Consider the following 13,817-nt stretch of genomic DNA (forward strand, 5'->3'; position numbering starts at 1 on the left):
TATTGCATGTAAAAAAAAACAACTGAAAAATTACAGGTGACTGTGGACTTCGTATTAAGTGGAAGACAATAGTGGGGAAGAACATCTGCAAATACTTGGAAACAGGAGCATCACAACTTGTTCAAAGATTGAAAGGAGTCCAGTGTGGCCAGAACCCAACCGAGGAGCAGGGGGGAGAGCTCAGCCAACGGTCTAACATTTGCAGGGCCAGGACAGAATACAACTGGAGAGCCACATACCATATAACTATTTAAAAGTTGTAAATCAAAGTAGCAAACTTTTAAGTAAAATATGTTCTCCCTGCCTACCTTGACAAACATCTTCCTGGAAGTCAAGATTCAAATTTTGAATTCTTGAGTTTCTTGAAGTTCTACACAGAACATGACAACGCAGGAAGAGCTGGCTGCAGCCCCAGCCCCTTCACCCTCATCGTCGCCTCTGTTTGTCTAATGTCCAGGCTCTGTTGACACCACTTGACCAACAGTCACCCTTTGAGCCAAGGGAGCGCACGTTGACAGCATGTTCTCCCCCCAGGAGGATGAATTCAGGAAAGATACTGTGCAGTCTGCAGCAAAAAATCCTATCAGCTGCAATATGTGGAGTGTGATTAAGAAGCAGGCAAGTATTCCAGATCATAATACTTTTGTCCTGCAGACTCCATGCTCACACAGAAAGAGGCCCTTTTAAAGCTACCCTAAGTCTTGTTTGAAGACCAGTAATATCAGCATCACCTGGTAGCTTGTTGGAAATGCAGGGTCTCAAGCTCTACCCTAGACCTATTGAATCAGAATCTATTTTAACAAGAGTCCTAGGTGGTTTGTATACCCATTAAAGTCTGAGAGATATAGAACTCAATGAAGGGGCCGGGCGTGTGGTGACTCATGCCTGTAATCCTAGCACTCTGGGAGGCTGAGGCGGGCGGATTGCTTGAGGTCAGGAGTTCGAAACCAGCCTGAGCAAGAGTGAGACTCTGTCTCTACTAAAAATAGAAAGAAATTAATTGGCCAACTAATATATATAGAAAAAATTAGCCGGGCATGGTGGCGCATGCCTGTAGTCCCAGCTACTCGGGAGGCTGAGGCAGAAGGATTGCTTGAGCCCAGGAGTTTGAGGTTGCTGTGAGCTAGGCTGATGCCACAGCACTCACGCTAGCCTGGGCAACAAAGTGAGACTCTGCCTCAAAAAAAAAAAAAAAAAAAAACTCAATGAAGGGATTCAAGAAAAGGACTGTTTTGCCCAGGTCAAAGGGCAGCAATGCCTGTTCCTATAAGGCTCCCTAGGCCAAAAACAGAAAGGATGTGATGTATATCCCACCTGCAATGGGAAGTCAATGAAGACCCTGAGCAATACAGTTACATGGTCTGATTTACTTTTCTAATTTTTTTTTATTTTTTATTTTATTTTATTTTTATTTTTTGAGACAGAGTCGCACTCTGTTGCCTGGGCTAGAGTGCCATGGCATCAGCCTAGCTCACAGTAACCTCAAACTCCTGGGCTGAAGCAATCCTGCTGCCTCAGCCTCCCGAGTAGCTGGGACTACAGGCATGTGGTACCATGCCCGGCTAATTTTTTGTATATATATTTTTAGTTGGTCAATTAATTTCTTTGTATTTTTGGTAGAGACGGGCTCTCGCTCAGGCTGGTTTCGAACTCCTGACCTTGAGCAATCCGCCCGCTGCGGCCTCCCAGAGTGCTAGGATTACAGGCGTGAGCCACCCACCGTGCCTGGCCCAAAGTTTAATTTTTTGACAAATATATCTGGAGTATTTCTCTATGAAATAAAAATGAATTATTTTCCAGCTGAGACAGAAGCTTTCTGCAGGTTAACTCTTCTTGCCTGAGGTCATAGAGCAAACCCAGGTTCCTTGAGAACATTGCTATCCAGTTAATGAATTAGCTCATCAGCATTCCCTATGTCATATAGGCCTTCCACCTGAGATTTCAGAACCTCCGATGAAGAGAACAACCCCAGAGAGTCCCCAGCCAGACCCTTCTATCAACATGAATGATTCCAACATGAACTTGATGTTACCTCAGGATCCAGCTAGGCCCAGTGAGTATAATTCTCCCTTTTCCTCCTTCTTCTATTGCTCTCTTTCTCATGGGCCCTATGATTACATTTTGCATTTTTTTTTTTAAAGCAGCTATTGTCTGTTGTGTTTTATTTTTAAAAATCCACTAAAAAAAACTTCCCATCATAAAAGGAGAAGTTATATATTTCAAATCCAATGAGCTTTTGGCCCATGGTTGATTGAAATTATGATAGATAAGAATACATGATACAGAGCAAGTGAGAATGTTTTTGTAGGAGAGAAAGTCTGAAGCATATGCAAATAGAAATAAAGAAAGCTCCTTTTCAAAGGAAGGAATATTGTGGCTCAATATTTTGGGAAAGTGAGAAAAAAGAAGCTCATTATATAGAGTAGTAGTATATAAATGTATAAATAAATTTATTTACAATTGGATCTTATTGAGTTATTCTGAAATATGTACCCTGGAGACTTTCCTGTACTTGTACATATTGTCTACTTTTTAAAAAATATATGACTACACAAAAATTAGTTGTGTTTCTATTCACTAATAAACAGAAAAATGAAATTGTAGAAACAATTCTATTTACAATAGCATCAAAAATAATAACATGCTAAGAAACAAACTTAACCATGAATGTAAAAGACTTATACACTGAAAACTATAAAATGTTGTCAAAAGAAATTAAAGAAGAAACAAATAAATGAAATGATACCTCATGTGAATGGGAAGACTTGTTATTATGAAAATGTCAATACTACACAAGTGATATACAGATTTAATCCAATCCCTATAAAAATCTAAATGGTGATTTTTACAGAAATAAAAAAATCCATCCAAATTTCACACTAAATCTCAAGGGATCCCAAACAGCCAAAACTATCTTGTAAATGAATGATGAACAAAGTTAGTAGTTTCATACTTCCTAATTTCAAAACTTATTACAAATTATAGTAATCAAACAGTGTGGTGGTAACATAAAGACAGACATATGACCAATGAAAAAGAACAGAGTTCAGAAATACATTCTTTTAAAAAAAGGTCATGGGAAAATCCCAAGTACTATGCTATCTTACCTATTTAATTAATTAATTTATTAATTTGAAGTGGGGGTCTTGCTATGCTGCCCAGGCTGGTCTTGAACTCCTGGCCTGAAGTGATCACCCCACCTCAGTCTCCTGAGTAACTGGGATTATAGGCATGTGTCACTGTTCCCAGCCAGAAATACATTATTGAACATATATGGTCAAATGATTTCTGACAAGGGTGCCAAGATCGTTCAACAGGGAAAGGACAGTCTCTTCAACAAATGGTGCTGGGAAAACTGATATACAAATGCAAATAAATGGAGTTGCATCCTTACCATATATAAAAATTAACTCAAAACAGATCTGAGACCTTAATGTAAAAGCTAAAACTATAAAATTCTTAGAAAAAACTTAGGGAAAAAGCTCTGACACTGGATTTGGCAATGATTTCTTGAATATGACACTGAAAGCACAGGCAACAAAATAAAAATTGATAAATTGGGCTACATTAAAATTTAAAAACTCCATCAAAGGACAAAATGAATAGAGTGAAATGACAACCTATGGAATAGAAGAAAATTTTTGAGAAACATGCATCTGATAATGGGTTAATGTTCACAACATATGAAGAACTCATAACTCAACAACAAAAAACAATTAAAAGATGGACAAAATTCTCGAACAGATATTTCTCCAAAGAATATCTACAAATTGATAATAAGCCCATTAAAAGATGCTCATCATATTAATCATTAGGGAAATACAAATCAAAACCACAGTGATATACCACTTCACACCCATTGGGATGACGACTATCAAAAAAACAGAAAATAACAAGTGTTGGCAAGAATGTGGAGAAATTGTAACCCTTGTGGTTATTTCTTTTCTTCTGCTGGGTTTGGGATTGGTTTGCTCATCCTTTTCCAGTTCTTTGAGATGATTCATTAGATTGTTGATTTATGATCTTTCTGTCTTTGGATGAAGCCATTTATGGCTATGAATTTTCCTCTCAGGACTGCTATAGCTGTGTCCCACAGATTTTTGTAACTTATCTTCCCATTAGCATTTAATTCAAAGAATCTTTTGATTTCCATCTTACTTTCTTCCTTGACTATCATTCAGCAGTAGGTTTGTTTAGTTTCCATGACCTTGGGTAGAGATGAGTGTTTCTGTTGCAGCTGATTTCTAATTTTCTTCCAGTGTGGTCTAAGAAGATGCACGGTATAACTTCTGTTTTTGTAACTTGTTGAAATCTGTCTTGTAGCCTAGGATGTGATCAATCTTAGAGAATATCCCATGAGCTGATGCCCTAACATTAATACTCATGTAATACATTTACAAACACTATTATAAAGTAGATACTCTTAGCATTCCCTTTTTATGCTTGATGGAAGTTAGGTAAAGCATTTATGTAACATGTTCATGATTAGATTCTTTAAAACGTATGGTTTAATTTTATTTCAAAAGAGAAATTTTTATTATTTTTCTATACAGAAAACTCAACAATGTACCTTTAACCCAGTTTAGTGGCAAGTTCTTTAGCCTTTACCTTTTACAGCGTGGCAATGCAAGCCACAGATTTGGGATCCAGTATGTGGCCTCCCCGGTGACAGCAGATGTCTTCCTATGTCTTGTCATAATTGGTTCTGACAGTTTCCACTAGCTTATCCAGAGCTCCTTTGCCTTCAGTAAGAGACCCCCATCTTGCAACACAGGGCAGGCAGAAAGACAAGCAGCTTAATGGGATCCATGTCATGTGCAGTTAACATGAGCTGAAACTTTTTGTTCTCTACCTAGGTAGTGACAGTATTAATCCCTGCTCAAAGGACAAATAGCCCTTTAGCGGGAACATTCTCTTTGTTGGCAGCTTTCTTCTCAGCCTGGGAGAACAGTCTTTGCTTCTTCTCTTGCTTTGTCTCTGGCCTGTACTTGTGGACCAGCTTAAGCAGTCCAAGGCCAGGTGAATTGGTTGAACACAGGAGGCACTTTCAGCTGCTTATAGAGAATAGCTCTTTGTCACTGCAGGTAGCGCGGCCACTTGACAAAGCAGGTAATGTCACTTGGGGCTGGATGGCCTGTCCAGTGCTAAAATTCTTAGGCCTTTTCTCAAACAAGGGATTTACCACCTTCTTGGCCTTCTGCTTCTTCCTGACAGCAGGGGTAAAAGCTACCATTTCCCCCTGGACCTTTCCTTTTGGCACCTTGGAAGAGAGCAGAAAAATGTAGTTTAAAAGCAGAATTTCTACTATTAAACAAATATGATTCAGAGATTACTGGTTAAAAATTTTTCCGTAGTGTAATTTGCATACCATAGATTCCTTGAGCTTATTGAATGAGAAATAGATTTAAGTTTACAGAAGCCACAACATGTATACATTTAAATCTCAGGAAGAAATTTGCCCATGTGGACATGAGTTTTCCTGGGGTATAATTGGGAGTTGTCTATATGTGATCATTCTATAACCTAATTTTCCCTTTCACAGTGCCCTGAACAATAACTTAAGCTCTGCATTTAGATTTATTAAAGTATTTATAACTCAAAGTCTAGCTTCTGGGCTTTTTATTGTTCCTTATCTGATACCAAATCAACCCATAGTTTCTTTCTTTAATTTTTACTTTAGCCAAGGTTGACTGAAAATATTTGGGGGTATATAATTGTTATTTCCACAATATCCCTGATGAATAATGTCCCTTGTGAGTTGTCAGCCTTTTTAATCAACATGGGTGATTCCAGCATGTACTTGATACCACAAGCTCAAGTCAGTTCCAGAGAGTACGGTTCCTCTGTGCCATCCCTCCTTCTGTCCCTCTTCTCTTGGGAGCCCCCCTTGTCCTTTCCCTCATGGTGGGTAGTTATAAGGTTCGAACAAAAGTAGGCCACCTAGAAGGGATTAAATACCTTGTATGTTTATCATATTTGATTTTTTTTCCTTTTTTTTTTGAGACAGGGTCTCACTCTGTCACCTGGGGTAGAGTGCAATGGGATCATCATAGCTCACTGCAACCTCAAACTCCTGGACTCAAATGATCCTCCTGCCACAGCCTCCTGAGTAGCTGAGACTATAGGCGTGTGCTACCATGCCCGGCTAATTTTTTCTATTTTTGGTAGAGACAGGCTCTTGCCCTTGCTCAGGCTGGTCTTGAACTCCTAAGCTCAAATAATCCTCCTGCCTCAGCCTCCCAAATTGCTAGAATTATAGGCATGAGCCAGCACGCTCAGACTTATCATATTTGAGATGGTGTTCTCTCCATTCTTGGTAGTTCAATGTCTCACTAGTCTGTTACAGCAGTATAGTTACTACTACTACTACTGTGATCCTTTCTTTTGTGCATTTTTTGATGTCATATGAGTTTTCCTGTGCTTTCAAAAGTGAAGGGTGGGCCAGGAAGATTTTCAGCTCTAGAGTTTCTTTTTTGTTGCTTTTTGAAGTTATCAGAAATCTGCCTCTTCCTTTTATCCGAATCTTTTGTCTGCATTGCTTATTTTGTGTTCAGCAGTCCCTCCTGGCACAGTACAAATTCATCTTTTCCCCTACTTCTACTAGTTTTGCACCTAGCTTCTTTGCGCTCACTTACAAATTGGAGTCTACAGAGCTACCCTTAGTTTCAGATGCTGATCCTTCCAGTGTGTACCTGTTGATGTTTGGGCATTCTCCTCTGCAGCCTTGGTGATGTCTCACTGACTTCCTTCTGCATGTTCATGTGCAGAGGAGCGGGAAGTGACAACCAACCAACAGCTCCCAGATCCATTTGAAAAAGCCATAAAAGGAGTTGTCAAAAAAGACTGGTTATGACATCAAGATATGGGTATAAAGCGGGGATGATATTTTAAGTAAACACAGAAGCAAGCTAATAATGATTCAAGAGAATGTAAAAAGGTAAAAACACACACAAAAATCAGTTTTTTCCTTTATCATTTATAAGCTTTTTTAAATTTAATTTACTTTATATGTTGTGTTTCGATATACACAAATAGGTAAGTTTAAAGCTTTTATCTTTACTTTTAATACATAATTAGACAATTCATATGTAATTGAATATAACATACTAACAAACTGTAAACAGTTTTTGTTAAAAAGACAAAATATTATCCAATGAGATAGTTTACATTATTTTGTTCAGATAGAGGCTTTGGTAATCCTACTCTGGGAGGCCGAGGCGGGAGGATTGCTCAGGTCAGTAGTTTGAGACCAGCCTGAGCAAGAGCGAGACCCCGTCTCTACTAAAAATAGAAAGAAATTAGCTGGACAACTAAAAATATATAGAAAAAATTAGCCGGGCATGGTGGCGCATGCCTGTAGTCCCAGCTACTTGGGAGGCTGAGGCAGGAGGATTGCTTGAGCCCAGGACTTTGAGGTTGCTGTGAGCTAGGCTGACTGCCAGGGCACTCTTGCCTGGGCAACAGAGTGAGACTATGTCTAAAGAAAAAAGAAAGAAATTCAGTGAACACATTACACTTAAGAGCATATCTCAATCTAGATGCTAATTTCACCAGAAATACTTGATCTGCATCTGGATTTCATAAAATTTACAGTTGAAAAAGTAGTTTCATATACCCAAGTTGTTGCAAGCATACTAAAAAGTTTTCCTAAAACTGGATTAAGTATGAGTTTGTTAAATGTAAATTAATTTAATAAAATAAAAAATTCATTACCTCAAGAGAACTAGCCACATTTCTCATGCTTAATAGCCATTTGGAGTAGTGGCTACTGTATTGACTAGAAGAGCTCTAGAGAGAGTAGTTGGGTAGCTGAGCAATAGAGATGGTGTCAATTTTGTACTATTTGCATATATTGTTTATCCAAAGAAATGAATAAATCAATTTCTTTTAAAATAATTTACAGTAAGTAATTAGGCTATGGAAAATCATAAATATACCCCTGTAGGATGAATGTAAGGGGAAAACAGTTATTCTATAAGTTTCTTGTGGCTTAGAACAAAATTCCCAGTAATAGTATTCCATAAACACATTCCAAAAGTACTTATTATTTTGTACTAGGAACTACTTATTTGAAAGTAAATATTATGTACCTGTAAAGTTATGTTATTTATTAATAATTAAAATAATAGGTTCAGGGTATCAAAGATATGGCTATTTAAGGTAAACACAGTTTGAACAGAATAGTTTTATTAAATGTGAACAGAAAAAGGTCAATATTTCTAAATTTTGTATATATCTGATTTCAAATACATATATATGAACTGTAAAAATATGATAAGTATAGAATTATGTATATTTAAAATGATATTAAATATACTTTAGATAGGTTATTTCCATCTTGTTCATAAGTGGTATTAGTCTATAGGGTTTTTTGTTTGTTTGTTTTTAGTTTTTTAGTATTTATCCTTGCCTGGTTTTGGTATTGGTATTATGAACTTTAAGTACAAGAAGTGAGGCCCAAGTGAAGACCCTTTTTCCTTTTATTGAATTGGAGTATATAACAGGAGAACTATTAGCACAGCATTGCCTTGCATTCCATAACTTACCTGTGTTATGTTTCATTTCTTATGACCCTTTCCCCAAAAGAGTGAATAGAGTTTCAGAAATTCTATAAAAGAAAACGTACATTTGGCAGACAAGATGGACTGGGTTTCTGAATAAATAAATGCAGAGAGGAGACTCATTCTGAAGAGTGTGTTATACTCAAGTACAGAGATATGAAGTTTATTCCTGGTTTCTAGAAGAAACAATGTGTGAAAGAGAGCTTAAAAAGTAGGAAGTCACTGTCTACTGTCCTGAGGTTAAGTAGAGTAGAAAAACTGAGTACTAGAGAAAAAGTAAAACAGAAAACATTAAAGTGCAGGCCAAATTGAAATTCAAGGGAGCCAGTTTCCAGAGTGAACAGACCGAGTATGGAGAGAATTGAAGAGGTAACCCATTTCCTAAACGGGACAAACTAAATTTCAGAAAACAGAGGACACAGCATTGTTACACAGGGCTCAGCCATTCAGAGTGGGGTCTGGGATCTCTATCTTCTGGATCCTAAGCCTGGTTGGAGGGAAGGTGTGGGAGGTTACAGCTGTGTGGTTGTTTTGGAGGGGGGTTGGGGGCGATCTGTAGTGTAAGTGTAACTCTATCTCTGCCCTACAGCAACATCAAAGAAACACCAGGAACGTACCATATTCACTCAAGAACAGTATAAAAAGTTGGAGGCTCTGTTTAGCCAGACCATGTTCCCAAATAAAAATACCCAGAAGGAACTAGCTTTGGAACTCAACCTACCAGAGATAACAGTGAAGGTATGATCCCCTTGGGTGTGCTTGCTCCCGCATCCAAACCACAGTACACTATTCAACCTGCAAATTCCCTCCCTAACACAGTAATAGCATTTCATTTATTGAGTACCTACTGAACTGGCACTGGACTGAGCACATTGCATATGTTGGCCTCACTGTTATGTAGTTTGAAAAATTAGGAAAAAAATTGAGGTTGAGGCAAAATGACTGGATCACAGGGATAATAAGTAGTATAATTAGAATTAAAACTCCAGAAATATTGGTTTTTAACACTTACACTGTAGAGTTTAAATAGAAGAAGGGCTTTCATCCAGATAAACTCCTTAGTCTTTTCAAGCAAAACCCTGCAATCTATTTATTCATAACACTACTGAAAAAGAAATAACTCCCTCTGACCTCGGAGTCTGCTAAAGCCCATAACGTTTTTGTTGGAGTATTCCTCATAGTAGAGGCTGCCTAAAACAATCCTCAGAAATCTTTCAGTTCAAACTCCGCACCTCTGCCTAGATCCCTGAACTCACTTCTCTTTTCTAGAGTTCAGGACTCTGTCCTGACCCCCCCAGCACAACCTCTGAAACATACCTTTTCTTTCCTTCTTTCCTTTCCTTCTTTCCTTCCTTCCTTCCTTCCGTCTCAGTCCTGATCTTCATGATCCTTCCTATTCACTCCACTCTGCTCTTGCAGAAGCCAGTATCATGGTGACTTGGAGAGGAAGACATGAGGGTCATCATTTGGCTGTCAAATGACTTCTCCAGGAACAGACTAAACTTTCCCCCTCTTCTCCCACTCCCAGGTTTGGTTCAGGAACAGACGATTCAAATGGAAGAAGCAGAAGCAGCAGCAGCAGCAGCAGCAGCAGCAATCATCAAAGCAACCAAACCAGATTCTTTCGACAAATATGCCCACTTCATCCAGAATATTCACCCATCCTTACTCTTTATTTCCTGTGGTTTCAGGTTTCTGTAGCTACGTTGCACCTCAGTCTTTGGATCCTTCTAATTGGGCATGTGGGTGTGCCTTCACTGAGAGTCCCACAAATGATTTCCAAATGCAGGATCTTCAGTTGGAGAGGCTGGTGGCCTCTGTTCCTGCTTTGTTCCCTGATTCTTATGACATAGGCCAAATCATGGAAGTGTACAGTTTTCCTGATGAAGATGAGATATCCTGTTCCTTCCACTGTCTATATCAGTATCTCTCACCCACAAGTTCCCAGCTAGGAGAATAGGGTTCCTCTATCAGCACCCTTGCTGTCACAGCTGTAGCTCTATCTCCTAGGCAAGCCTGGTCCAGTAGGACGAGCCAAAGCTTTGAATATTAAAGTCTAAGAGAAAGCCTTGAATTCCAGAATACTTCCAATATGGTAAACTTTGGATTACTCTGATCAAAGTACTAATGAATACCGGACCAGTTAGAAGAGAGATCTTCTTGCCTCTTGTATATGACTCTTTTCTTTTCTATGATTTTTAACCCAAATGTCTGGGTCTTTGTCTCTTTGATTTCCATGGAAATGTTGTAATAACTAGAGTTTTCCACATATAGCTCTGCATTACAAAATCAGCCTCATGATCCTCTCTGGGGAGAAGTCTTCCTAGTCCTTTAGCCAATGAGACTCCAAACTTCTCTCTTCCCAGAGCTGTCTTGGACTTTTTAAAAGAGGGACAGTGGCTTTTGGGTTCATCCACTGTTGATAACAGAAGGTTATAAACTTACATTTTACTTCCAGTCTTTATGTCTGTGGGTTTTAAAAAGGGACTTTCAGTCCAAATTTGAGGAAAAATCATCACCACCATTAGTTTTAACATAACAGTCCAGACATAGTAAGAGGTATAAAAACAGGCATAGGAGAGGGTAAAAGAGATTTTTGAAGATGAGATGATTATTTAGGAAAACTAACAAAATCAAACTTTTAGAATGACATTTCAGCACATTTTCAAGCTACATAATCAACACAATTAATAGCATTTCTCAACACCAGTAATAAAGAAAATTAATAAAATAAGTACCTCTTAATAAAAAATTTAAGGTATTTAGGAATTAACAAAGAAAATTAAGACTTCTGTGGAGAAAACTTTAACACTTAAAAAAATGACATAGAAAATGGTTTTTTCTTTTTTTTTTTTTTTTATTTTGGCCAGGAACATGTGTAGAAATAGAAAATGGTTTTGATAACAGGCATTTGAGGACATAAAATAATAAGTGTATTTTTATTTTTTAACTTTTTCTCCTTTTTTTCATTGTGTCTGAACAAAAATAATAAATTTAAAAGGATTGAAATCATACAAAGTGTGTGCTCCAAACATAGTGGAGAAGGGGCCGGGCATGATGGCTCAAGCCTGTAGTCTCAGCTATCTAGGAGGCTGAGATAGGAGGATCACTTGAGCCCAGGAGCTCAAGGTGCACTGAGCTGTGGTCATGCCACTATACCAGGGCAACAAAGGAAGACTCTATCTCCAAAAATAAAATAAAATTTAAAAAAATGTAAAAGGAAGGTTTCAAATCAATGATTTTTTTAAACAGAAAAGAAGCTGGCATAGTTTTACTAATATCTACCAAATTAAACTTTAAAGCAAAACCCTTTGTTGGAAATAAAGTACAACAAAAGAAACAATCTGAAAGGTATAATTCTGAACTTGTATACATTTAACAACACATACCCAAAATATATCAAACATAAGTTAACAAAATTCTTTGGGAAACTTAACAAATAAATAATCATTATGTGAGATTAAATAACTAACTCCAAAGAGAGCAGAAAGAAAGCCTAGAGCAGAAATGAAAGAACAGTTCCTGTGAACTGTGAATACATTTGGGGCAAAAATAAGGGGGGAAAAAAGGAAGAAGAAATGAAAGAACAGAAAAGCAATAGAGAAAAATCAATAAAACCAAAATCTGATTCTTTGAAAAGATCAGCAAAATGACAAAACTAACTAAATTGACCAAAGAAAACAGAAATTGTTAGACTAAAAAGGGAATTTTACTACCAAAAGCATTATAAAGAAATACTGTGAATAATTGAATGCCAACAAATTAGATGAAATACACAATTCCAAGGAAGACACAAAATACCAAATCTCAACAAGGAATAGAAATGCTGTGACTAGAGCTTAGTATGTCATGAATGTGTCCCTCACAGTTCATGTGTTGAAACTTAATCCCCCATGCAACAGTGTTGAGAGGTGAGACCTTAAGAGATGATCATTAGTAAATAGAGCCCTCATGTGAATGTATTAATGCCATTATTTTTGGAGTGGGTTAGTTATCTCAAGAGTTAGTTCCTGCTAAAAAGATGAGTTTGAGCCTTTTCCTTCTCTCCTTTCCTTTCTGCCTCTCACCCCTCCTTCTCTCCCCTCCCTCCCCCCACCTGCTCTGTCATTCTCTCCCTTCCACCATGGATGACAAAGCACAAAGGCCCTCACCAGATTCAAGCCCCTCCACCTTGGGCTCTCCAGCCTTCAGAACTGTAAGAAATGAATCTCTGTTCTCTAAAAATGACTCAGTCTCAGGTATTCTGATATGCCAAAACCGAACAAAGGCGTCACAAGCAAACTACAGACTACAGATGAGTATTCCTTATCCAAAATGCCTGGGACCAGGATGGGACCCAAGTAAAATGAAATTGTTGTTTCCTTGTGTTGAGGAAAAAAAATAAAATAAAATAAATGTGAAATTCATGTACGTTTCATATATACCTTATACATGCTTATTATACCTTATACATGCTTGAGGTAATTTTATACAATATTATTTTAAATAATTTTGCCCATGAAACAAAGTTTTGACTGCATTTTGACTATGATCCATCTCATGAGGTCAAGTGTGAAATTTTCCTTTTGTGGTGTAAAGTTGGTGCTCAAAACGTTTTGAATTTTAAAGAATTTCCGATTTCAGATTAGAGATGCTCAACCTATCTCTTCTGAATATAGATATAATCCAATAACATATAAAAAGAATAATGTACCATAAGCTAGTGGGGTTTATCCACAGGAATGAAAGGTTGATTCAACATACAAAAATCCATCAATGTAATACATAATATTAATAGAATAAAGGACAAAAATCACATGGTCATCTTGATAGGCACAGAAAAAGCATTTGACAAAACTCCACACCCTTTCGTAAGAGAGACACTCAACAAACTAGGGCAAACTAAAAACTCCTCTCCTTCAACTTGACAAACACCATCTATAAAAATCCACGGGTACTATCATACTTATTGATGAAAAACTAAATGCTTTCCTCCTGAGGTCAGGAATAAGTCAAGTATGGTCACTCGCACCACTCTTACTAAACACAGTGTTGGAAGTTCCAGTCAGGGCAGTACAGCAAGAAAAGGAAATAAGAGGCATCCAAATTGGAAAGGAGTAAAAATAATTCAATTCACAGATGGCATGATCTTCTAAATAGAAAATCCTAAGGAATCCACAAGAAAACTATTAGAACTAATAAATGAGTTCAGCAAAGTTCTGAGATACAAGATCAATATAGAAATTCTTTACAATTTTCAACTGTCAGTTGCTCACT

General features: G+C 37.6%; 1 pseudogene; it reads right to left on the reverse strand.

Moving 5' to 3' along the window:
* Positions 1-2,691: 2,691 nt before the first annotated feature.
* LOC105879903 (large ribosomal subunit protein eL8 pseudogene) lies at positions 2,692-8,562 on the reverse strand (annotated as a pseudogene).
* Between the last annotated feature and the right edge of the window lie 5,255 nt (positions 8,563-13,817).

Source organism: Microcebus murinus, chromosome 1 (assembly GCF_040939455.1).
Source record: "Microcebus murinus isolate Inina chromosome 1, M.murinus_Inina_mat1.0, whole genome shotgun sequence".
Lineage (NCBI taxonomy): Eukaryota > Metazoa > Chordata > Mammalia > Primates > Cheirogaleidae > Microcebus > Microcebus murinus.